This window comes from Thermobia domestica, chromosome 7 (assembly GCF_964235325.1).
Source record: "Thermobia domestica chromosome 7, izTheDome1.hap1.1, whole genome shotgun sequence".
In the NCBI taxonomy this organism is placed as follows: domain Eukaryota; kingdom Metazoa; phylum Arthropoda; class Insecta; order Zygentoma; family Lepismatidae; genus Thermobia; species Thermobia domestica.
This window is the reverse complement of record NC_137460.1, coordinates 294,720,712-294,732,741: the sequence shown is the minus strand read 5'-3', so window position 1 is coordinate 294,732,741 and position 12,030 is coordinate 294,720,712. Positions and strand designations below refer to the sequence as shown.

General features: G+C 34.1%; 1 protein-coding gene across 1 annotated transcript in view; it reads right to left on the bottom strand.

Moving 5' to 3' along the window:
* Positions 1-12,030, bottom strand: part of LOC145691064 (uncharacterized) — a 43,457-nt gene extending 31,427 nt beyond the window's left edge. Inside the window, exon 1 of the mRNA XM_081766717.1 lies at positions 11,903-12,030. The gene's annotated coding sequence lies outside the window, so the exon portion shown is untranslated. The remainder of the gene's footprint in view (positions 1-11,902) is intronic.

The following is a 12,030-nucleotide window of genomic DNA, read 5'->3' as shown; positions in this document are numbered from 1 at the left end:
ACTAAAAAAGCGAGGAAGGTAAAATTTAAATAGCTTAGTATTTATGTACATTTTTTGTACTACTAAAATAAACGAAGGAATAAATTTGGGAGTTCTACAGAAGAAAACGGAGAAGGGCCATTTTATTTAATTTTGTAGTATTCAAAATGTACAAAGATATAAATTTGTGTGACCCATTTAGTCTTGTGCTAAGGCTCATAAAATATTTGAACGTGAGATTTAACAAACCAGAGTTGCATCATAATTCAATTATAACTTAATTCAGTAGAACATACTTCATAGCAATGGAGGTTATTAAGAGACTAAGACGTACTAAAGAATAAAGAAGAAACAGCATGCTTGGTCATTTTGAATCACAGTAGAAGAATCAGCTCATCAAGAAGAAGAAAAGTTTTTTAAAGATCCATGTTGCTGCAGATATTTAAGCAACGTTACGAATGCGTTACCTAACATTATGTATTTTTACATTATGCGTTACCTAACATATATATATATATTTTTGCATTTATGTATTTTATTATAATGGAATATAAGTTTATGGAGTATATTTGGAAAATAATAGAACATACATCATGATGTTATATTGCCTTGAAAACATATTATTAAACACGGAGAATGCATAGAATGCTTGTATTGTAGATATATAAAATTATTTATTTGATTTGTTTTTGCTGAAGAGCAGAAAAATGACTAGCATGGAAATTGTTTATGTTTCACTTAGAGAAAAAGAAATTCAGCTTGAAAACGAAAAACCTACACTGTTAATTCACCCGTCTGACCCCGATTTGCCAGATGAATTACTTGATAAAGTGAGAATCATATATCCAACACAGGAAATAGAAGAAGTGTATTATTTTAGACGGTATAAAAGATATAATGATGAAATACTCCCAGAAAGTGATGATGACAGTATTTCAAATATTACCTGCTTTGAAGTGGAAGCTAATGAGTGCGGGTGTACTAGTGAAAATATTAGTAATACATGTGTTATACAATTATTTAATGAGTATACACCAAATTCAGTATTATTATGTGAAGCATGTTCTAAACATAATGAAAATGAAAAAGATCACAACTGTTTGCTGCAGTATGATTACGAATAATTACAAAAGGTGTGGACGATCTTAATTAAACGTGAAATGAGAGAGAAAATCTATAAACTTTATTTAAAGAAGCGTTTTAAAGGTTGCAATATTAAGAACACTTATACTGTGGAGAAAACATTTAATCTGGTATATGAATACATTACAGAGTGTGATTATTATATTAAAGAAATAGTAGAAATGTTTTTAGAGAAAGATAAACCATTATTTAATTCTGTAAATGAACACTGAGACACTGTAGCATATGCATTTGATTGTGTATGAATAGAAGAACATATTAGAGCTAAAGTTAACTACATTATTTTATAAATGGATCAATTTGTAGTATTGTAATATTACAAACATTGGACTCTGGCAACTGAATTGTCAGTGAGAGTAATGTATCGTTTTCTTTAAAAGAAATAAATAAACTGAACTGGATGACACAAAAATATAAAATGTAGCACCACAAAGATAAAAACTACCGCCATTATACCGAGCTTGTTATAATGGACCTTCGTGGTTGGTATAAAACTAAAAGCGGCTTTTTCTGCTTGTTATAAAATGAATAGGTCACACAAATTTTGTTTTTCTCTGGCTGGTACAGAAAGTAGACCTTCTCCGCCTTTTTAATTGCAAACAAAATTTATTCATTCTTCAATAGGTCACTCAAATTTAATAGCACAAAAGGGTATAAATTAACCTTCTTTGCTTAAGCCACTCAAATTTATTCTTTCATTTTTTCTACTTGCTACAAAAATGAATAGGTCACACAAATCTATTCCTTTGTTTGTTTAAATAGTACAACATGGTCAAGAAATTGGGTAGACCAAAAACACAAAAAGCTGTAACATGCTGAGCTATTTAAAATGGTATTTCCTTGGTTTTTTCGGTTTGATACAACTTTTACCAAAAGGCATAAAATTCTAAGCCAGTTAAAAATGGTTCTCGTTGGTACAAAAGGAAATAGGACACCCCAATAAATGGCACAAAAGGTATAGAATGCTGATCTTTCTTCTCCTTTACTGGTTAGTACAAATTTATACCTTCGTTTACTTGATTAGTACAAAGTGTTAATTCTTTCCTTTTTTCTGCTTGGCTAGTTAAAATGACCATTCTTTGATTTTCTTGATTGGTACAAAAATAAAATTTCGTTTATTGGAGTAGTACAAAATGGTATAAAAGTCTGAGTTAGTTAAAATGGTCCTTCACTTTTTTCTGGTTCATAAAAAGCTAAATACTCCATCCAAATTTGAGTAAAATGGTTCATTTTCGCTTTCTCAATGCATTACTTCGTTTAATTGATTTTAGAGTTGACAAAAAATTATAAGTCCTTTGTTTATTTGAATACTCCAAAATGGTGCAATTTCTTTTTTTCTCGGTGGTACAAAACTAAATACTCCATGGTTTATTTGAGTAGTAAAATTATATAAAATAGTCCTTCTTCGCCTTTTTCTGAGCCAGTTAAAATGCCACTTCTCATTGGTACAAAATTGAATAGGTCACTTAAATTTATTATTTCGTATATTCAGCTAGTTCATTTTTTTCTCGTTGGTATAAAAAGTAGAACATCGAAATTATGAACTTGTTAAAATGACCCTTCTTCGGGTTTTTCTGATTGATACAAAAATAGAACATTTCAGTAGTTCAAAAGTTACATAATGGTCAATTTTCGTTTGTTTAAACAGTACATAATGAGCTAGTTAAAGTAGCTCTTCTTCTTCCCTTTTCTAGTTGGTACAAAAGAAAATAATCCACCTAATCTTCACTTATTTTTTTTCTGGTTGGTATTCCTTCGTTTATTGGAGTAGTACAAAATGGTATAAAAGTCTGAGTTAGTTAAAATGATCCTTCTTCGTTTTTTTTGTTTATTTGATTAGTACAAAACGGCATTTCTCGTTGGTACAAAATTGAATAGGTCATTCAAATTTATCTTTTCGTTTGTTTAAATAGTTAAAATCGCATATCTTTGATTTTCTTCTGATTGGTACAAAAATAAAATTTCGTTTATTTGGGTAGTACAAAATTGTATAGAAATATTGAACCTTCTTCATTTTTTTTCTGGTTCATACAAAGATAAATACTCCATCCAAATTTGAGTAAAATGGTCCATGTTCGCTTTCTCAAATTTAGCCCTTCGTTTAGTTTAAATAATACAAGATGACATACAATTCTCAGCTAGTTAATATGGCATATATTTGCTTTCTTTCTTGTTAATACAAAAGTAAATAAGCCACTCAAATTTATTCCTTCTTCACTTTTTTTCTGCTTTGTACAAAATTGAATAGATCACACAAATTTACTAAATGAGGAAACGTTATCTCAATATGTGGCTTCGTTTACGAGATTGACCTTTGACCTCGATCACCATTATTTTTGAAACTTGTAGTAGTTGATGACCAATTACTAGATTTGGAAAACAGCACCTCAATATGTGGATCCATTTTCGAGTTATTAGGTTTTAAGTATTTTGACCTTTGACCTCGATGGTCATTATTTTTGGAACATGTAGTAGTTGATGACCAATTACTAAATGTGGAAAGAGCATCTTTATATGTGGCTCCGTTTCTGAGTTATTAGGTTTTAAGTATTTTGACCTTTGACCTCGATGGTCACTATTTTGAAATTTGTACTAGTTGATGACCTATTACTAGATTTGGAAACAGCACCTCAATACGTTGCTTCGTTTTCGAGTTATTGGGTTTTAAGTATTTTGACCTTTGACCTCGATGGTCATTATTTTGGAACTTGTAGTAGTTGATGACCTATTACTAGATTTGGAAACAGCACCTCAATACGTTGCTTCGTTTTCGAGTTATTGGGTTTTAAGTATTTTGACCTTTGACCTCGATGACCATTAATTTTGGGACATGTAGTACCTGATGACCTATTGCTAAATGTGGAAACACCACCTCAATATGTTGCTTCGTTTACGAGTGATTAGGTTTTAAGTGTCATACAAAGGGCGTATGCCACATAAACTATAGGACCCAGGTAAAAATAAGTATGGTATTCGTACTCAGCATGGTCGAAAACCCCCATATGCCGAGTTTCATCCAAATCGGTTCAAAGAGCGTATCGAATCGCTATGTTACATAGGTATTCATTGTCTTAAAATAGGGGTTGAAAAAAATCTTATGTAATTTCTGCTATGATAAAATAGGGGTTGAAAAAGTAATCATAAAAGAGAACGAGTACAGCCCTTAAAATGTACTCATAAAAGGGAATGAATCTTGTGTATTCTCTGGTCTGCTGTGTGTTCGTAGTGTCAGTGTAATTTCTGCTATGTTCAATTAGAAAATGAATACACCCCCTGTGCTATGTCCGCTATGTTTCGTAGTCTCTGTTATGGTAAAATAAGGGTTGGAAAATAAGCCGTATTACATCTGCTATGTAATCTGTGCTATGTTATAATAGGGGTTGGAAAATATGCTCATAAAAGGGAATAAATACACCCCTAAAAAGGAGGTTGTTGTGTTTATTATCTGCTTTGCTATGTGTTCGTAACTGTTATGTTACATAGTCGTATGCTAAGGGGTTAAAAACGAATACACCTCTGCCGTGTGTTCGTAGTCTTATGCTATGTTAAAATAAGGGTTGGAAAATATGCTCATGAAAGGGAATGAATACACCCTTGTTATGTTAGGTACTCTTATGTGTTATCTGCTCTTCTATGTGTTCGTAATCTTATGTGTTATCTCCTATGCTAAAATAGGGGTTGGAAGAGTGTTCATAAAAGGGAACGAGTTCACCCTTAAAATGTGCTCATAAAAGAGAACGAGTACACCCTTGTTATGTTATGTGTTATCTGCTCTGCTGTGTGTTACGTAGTCTTATGTGTTATCTGCTCTTCTATGTGTTCGTAATTAACATAGGGGTTGGAAAAGTGCTCATAAAAGGAAACGAGTTCACCCTTAAAATAGAGGTCATAAAAGGGAACGAGTACACCCCCTAAAATGGAGGTCGTAAAAGGGAACAAATTCACCCCTAAAATGGAGGTCGTAAAAGACCGTGGGTGGACGGTTCAGGGTGCTCGATTTCTCGTATCCTCCCTGTGTCTTCCGGCATAGTGTGTCAGGCGGCACTGGGAAATTCGTTGTCTGCTTCAGGTGGGACTGAGAAAGTGGGTAGAGGGTCAGTGGCGCAGAACTCTGGTTTTTACACTACTCCCAAAATAAAGTTGTTGTGTGTTATTTTATTTACTATTGCTGAGTATGGAATGTGAATGTAATGTATTTGTACAAAAATAATAATATATTATCAGCATTTTGATTATGTTTCCTATATCGTTTCATTACTCTAAATTTCCACATTAATGTAACTATTTACTACTAATATAGAAATAATATACATCGTTAGTATACTTAGTCACATTGAAACAGTTTATATTCAAGTATCATATTATTAAATATTTTCGGAGGTTCTACGATTATCTATTAGCTAAAAAATTAAATGAAATATTTGAGTTTTACGTCCCACGTTATGTCGGTTAGGTTAAAGGAGACAATGATGATGAAATAATTAATGAAATGTTGGAATAAAGAAAGTGGGAGGAAACGGGAGAACTCCGAGGAAATTCACGCACACGGTGTTTGTCCACCACAAAGTTCACTTGGAGCGAGCTGGAATCGAATCAAGCACTACCTATTAGCACAGTTTAATTTATTATTCACTACTAAACTATCCTATTGCTGTAATATGAGATTTTACTGTAGACTCACCATTACTTTTGGCATGTTGAATTATGATTAGTCGTTAACTGTGAGGATACCAAAAACAAAATGTCACCATATTCTGGCGGAGTAGAATTCATTGGAAACGCCGCTATTATTATTTCTTCAAAATATGTTCGTGCCATTCCAAATTAATGATAATTCGACATTTTCAAATTTGAATTTCTGTGAGGGTATAAAATAAAATAGCGACATCTTCTAAGGGTGTAAAAATAATAGAAGTCGCTGATGTTGTTAATTCTTCAATATATGTTGGTACAGTTCTAAGTTAAGGGTAATACTGAATTTCGAATTTCTCATTAACGATGAGGGTACAAAATAAAATATCGACATTTTCTGAGGGTGAAAAACTCGTAGCAAACGCTGGTGTTTTTAATTATTCGACACGAATTTTTGACCTTCCAAGCTAATGATAGTTTTGTATTTTGAATTTGAAATTTTTCATTAACTATGAGGGTACATAACGAAATGTTGACATGTTCTGAGAGTGCAAAAATCATAGAAAACGCTGGTGTTCTTAATTATTCAACACATATTTTTGGCGTTCCAAGCTAATGCTAAATGTGTATTTTGAATTTAAAATTTCTCATTAGCTGTGAGGGTACAAAACGAAATATCGACATTTTCTGAGGGTGAAAAATTCGTAGACGCTGGTGTTCTTAATCCTTCAGTACAAAATAGTGGCGTTCCAAGTTAAAGCAAATTCGGCATTTTGAATTCGGAATGTCTCATTAACGGCGAGGGTACAAAATAAAATATCGACATTTTCTGAGGGTGCAAAACTCGTAGAAGACGCTTATGTTCTTAATTCTTCAGTACAAAATAGTGGCGTTCCGAGTTAATGGTAATTCGGCATTTTGAATTTTAAATTTCTCGGGAACTCTGGAAGTACAAAATGAAATATTGCTATTTTCGGAAGGTGCAAAACGTAGTCTATCTTATGGCAGGTTGAAGCTTAAATTTTGCTTTTGTGGCAAATTTCGAAATTTGAATTTTGAAATGTTATTTTCTCGATTAGGGTGATGGTACAAAATTTTTGAAAGTGTGCAAAACGGTGCAAAACTACTAGATGATGATGGTATTGTTAAATCTTGGAAATTAGTTAGTGGCTGAAATACCATCTTGAAACATTATTTTGAATTTTGAATTTCTCAGTAGTGGTGAGGATACAAAATTTTTAAATCAAGGTGCAAAACGGGTGCAAAACAATGAGATATAAAACAATGAATTTTGGGATGGTGGCGTTCCAAGTTAATGGAGCTTATTTATTTTTACATTTTTGAAGCATCTTTTGGCCCAGGGCGAGATAGGGAAAAGGGAAGGAATCGTCCATAGCCTTATTCAAGTTAATATTCTATACCATGTCTAGTATGTTGGTATGCCAGATAGTAACTCAAAGTAGGCCATAGGTAGATATTGAAAACACCCTTAAATGTCTAAGTTTAATATTTAGAATGTATCTGTTTTTTCTTAATTTATCTTGCCCTACTTCCTTTTTTTAGTGTTGGGGGGTAGTCCTACCTGTCCCCCTTCCCTGGCTACACACCCGCCTACAAAGAACAGAGACAAATTACTTCTTCTGGTATTCACCGTCCATATCATCACAGGAAGACAAAATTCTTTCGCGTTATCTCGTTCCATCCTTTTGCAGGAATGTTACGCTTTTTATATTCTTCACAGAACAGTTCTTACAAGTGTTGTCTTAATTGAATATCCGTAATGTTTTTTTAGATCAATGTCCATTTTTTGTTTTGCTACTACGTACCTTGTTTTTTAACTTTTAAAGAAAAGAGGCTGTACGAAGGCGAAGCTCCGCAAGACTGAGTAAGCACCAATTTACTGAATGGCTTTGTCTGCCTTCCGTAGGGCTAGGGCTTAGCACGTATGGGGACTCACTAAGGCATTCTGGCACGTAGGAGCCTCCGACAGTCCCAGTCCCTAACAGCTAATGTAACAATCTTATTATCCCCAGCGCAGAGTTCCTGATGACTATGAAACGGACCTTATTCCAGCGATAGACGTCCACAGAACAGTGCTCATCAACCGTAAAAATCTATATATATAAAATAGAACGTACAAATCCTTTGTTAGCTCATCACGCTAATACGGCTGAACCAATTTCTTTCATTTTTGGGGGGTTATTAAGATTTGGACCCTAGATGGTTTTTATCATATCACTTTAATTTTCAATTACCAGTGACTTGAGATAATTGACCATTCAAGTGTCCATAACGTACAAATCCTTTGTTAGCTCATCATAGCTAAATCTAACCGTATTTATATGCAACCCACATGACCGTGTCACTCGGCGGGTTAACATAAATGACAGGCGATATAATGTTAACATTTACTCCAATCTTCTATGGTTTTTATCATATCACTTGAAAGCGAAAAAGTAAAAATTATCTAAGTAACAAAGTTTATTGCGTTCCGGGGTGACCCCAGCGAAGCGGGGTGAACGCTGCTAGTAAGCCATATATATATAAAGAGGTCTAACAGTCCTATAGAGATCGCCAGCATTCGACATAATTTAAAATTGATTAGAGGTAATCAGTTGTGTTGAATTGTGTCACGTAAATTTTCGTTTATTTAACAGCATGAATAAACAGTAAACAGAAAGAAAAGGCCTTGCTGAAGGGATATCAAGTAAAAAATCAAAATTATTTGAAATTTATCCCAAAATTATTTAAAAATTATTTTCACTCAGTTAATCTGTGTTTGTGCTGGATTGTGTCCTTCAAATTTCTCTTTTAGCACTTGCTTACACAGGAGAGACGAAAGAAACTAACGAATTTTGATTAACATAAATCTTTGTTTATTTTGTAAATTCAGAATATTCACCAATATTCAGAATTTTGTTTAATATTGCGAAATGAGGTTGCTAGGCCTGCTTTGCATGTAGTGGGTTTTGCGAGAGAAAAGTCTGTTTCCGGTACAATTAAAAGTGAACAAAATTATAACTTTTCTTTATTATAGAGATATTTAATTAAGAAACTTAATTTTCTTTAATCACTTCATTTGCAGTAGATTGAGCAAGCGAATGTTTAGTAATAACTCATACGCACTGGTATCCTAAATCAAATGGTACGCCTTAGGGTATAAGGGAGAAATTGCATTACTCAAAATGTTTTTTAATCTACTGTACTTCGTTAGTTCTGGATTGAATAAGTGAGATTCGTTTCACAAGTGTGAAACTACGGTCCCACACTTCCAAACCATGTGAATTCAACATTGAAACATGTGTATAACTTCCGTCTGCAATAGAGGAGTAATGTGAGACTTAGGAGAGTTAGGACCTGTTCGTCTAATGCTGAATACATGTTAACGACATTTTCTTCTATCTCTTACAATTATAAATAAAAATCAATATTGAGTCCAAAAGTTCTACTATTTCTTACTCTTTCCGGTTTCCATAGAAACATAAACCTGAGATGAAATTTATCCTTCGGATACTGGATCATACGTAGTCCAATTCTGATGGCCTGTACTCCCAAAACTGTAACTTAACTGTAAATTTATTCTAATTTTACAGGTAAATTTACAAATTTTAATTTAATTTCTTCTCGTAGTGAATTTGGAGCCCTCCCGAAATAAATTCCTGCGTAGGCTACCTTACTGACCGTTATCACTCATTGGAAACAATATCAAAGCCGGGAGTAATCGTGGATTTCTACAATTTCCCTATAGAATAGAAGAGTTAAGTCTTGCGGTACTGAACGTACCTATCACTATCTATTGTTTTCCACTATGGTGATAGGCATTGGAATCGGAAATAATGGTCCACATCTTCAACACAAGAACAAAGTTGGAGATAATTTTTTATTCTCGGATCTACATCCGAGAGTCACTTCTCACTGCCATAGTTTGGACAAAGACGGCCAAGGGCGCCGATCCTGGAGGGCCGAGGGGGCTCGGGCCCCCCAAGGCTAATGTGGGCCCCATGATTTTTTATGACTATATATTTTTATATGTACTTTTAATTGTTATATGTATTTTTTATGAATGCCCCCCCCCCGCAAAGTTACAGGGAAATCGGCGCCCTTGAAGACGGTCCATCATAAGACATTTGACAAAGAGCGTCATGTAAAACGACGTAAAATACCTAAAGAGAAGTGCACATGTATGTCCTTCTACGTAGTCATGACGCACATTACCACGGCGATCGACGCACACAATCAATAAAGGTTTGATTTTGTTACGCACCTGGCGATCTTTTCTGGATCTTCGCGAACTTGTCAGGCTTTGACGAAGTTGGATATATCCATGGAGACGGTTGTGACTTTCTTGTGTCCTACCCGTAAACTCAAGTCTTTACCATTTTAGCCGTGCTGAGACTACCGAAGAGTATATAACATAACCACTCCTCCACAACAGCAGATGTAAATGAAAGTAACGCCATGTGTAGGCTTAAGACATAATGAACCTGTTTTCCGCGGCACAAAATTTGGCCAACCTACACCGTGTAGTTTCCTTAGACAGAAAGAAGATCGGATACTTTTCGAGAAACCTCGTGTATCCTGAGATCTCTCAACAGCGAACACGTCCATAGTACGGTTAAACTTTTTCGGGCTTAAGTTTAGAGTTGCCCCTCAAGTTTCATACCAACAAAAAAGCAGTAAAAACATTAAAAAATGAATTTTTACTATACGGATCCATAGTATAAGTAGTAGTAGGAATAGGAACGGATTAGAAGCCCCGCAGGGGTTTGTTGGGTTCTGTTTTCGACATAAAATGGGCATGCTGCTGAATCATCGAAGCTTCCGCGTCTTGCAAATAGTACCCACTTCCACATTTCTTTTCTTGTATTAAACAACTTTACTGCCAAACTTACACACCTAAATATCACATAAGAACTCCAAATCATTTTTTCTTACCTAATTTCTCCTGTAAATTTTCCTACTTTTTATAAGAAACGGAGGGGTAACTCTAAACTTAAACTCTTTTTCGTCCTTAAAAAAATAGATACTGTATATTGTTATAGGGAGAGAACCCCCCTTTTAAAGATACTTTCTGATACGAAGACCGAGACTGTTTTTATCTCCAAGTTTTAGCAACCTCTTCATAACGGAACAATTATTCTCGGATCGTACGTACTTAGCACAGAAAATATTTTGAGTAATAATAATTTTAAAGACGAAAATCGATAATTTTGTTCTCTGAGGTTAGCAACTCTAGTTTGCACCGTGAACTACGTACACGTATTACATGAACTATTAGTTATTAAATCTGGGTAATCTCTTTATAACGAACACTTGTCATTTACGGACGAATAGTGATGTTCTATTAATGGCCGTTATTCAGATATTTCATTGTTCCAATCTCTTTGTGCTCACAGCCCATTCATCTATGCAAAAGTTACAAATGTGCCTTATTATGTTTCTCAATAATATGCTCTCTGCTATAAAGAACGGATAAGGCTACGAAAACTATGGGTTAAGTTGCAAAGTTGGGCGTCCGTTTCCAGCAAAATTTTAAAAATTTACTGGAAAGATACGGATAATTTGATCGTTTGTGTGCTTGATAATATATAAGAGTGTCGAAAAATCTGTTTATTTGTTATATATAAGCGGTTATAAACATGGGACTATACGGCAAGCGGAGGGAACTACTTGGCGCAAGGTAACCGAACAGTTGCATTGTGGGAAAGAAACGAGCATTTATGTTATCAACATGGCGAATGTACAAGGGCAATGAACTAACAATTTTAACATTTGTGAAGCAATACGTTGATAACGAGCAAAATTTTTTAAAAGTTTGTGAAGAGCACGGATTAATGAACCTAATAACAAATTGCAGAAAGTGTGGGAAGGAGATAACAGCGGAAAAAAGTGGCGAAAGCGGACCACCAACTTCGGAATAAATGCCAGAACTATAGTTAAATATATCTGCTACAAATGCAGTTTCTACTGGAATATACATTTTTAAATTCAAAAATGTTTTGCACGAAACGAAAACCATTATTTCACCACAGACATATTGAATGCTAACCTTTGTAATTTAACTCTTATTTCACATATACGCATCAAGCACATAAGATTTAGAATTGATCATAAACTGATAAATATCTAATAGTAAGTCCACACTTACCGAAGGAGGTTTCAAATATCAAAGTTGTTTTTTATTTGAAAGGCAATTAAAAGCTGTACTAACAAACTGCATCAGTACATTTTACTTTTATTATCATTAACAAAAAGATAAATCTTTTTTCTTTCTTC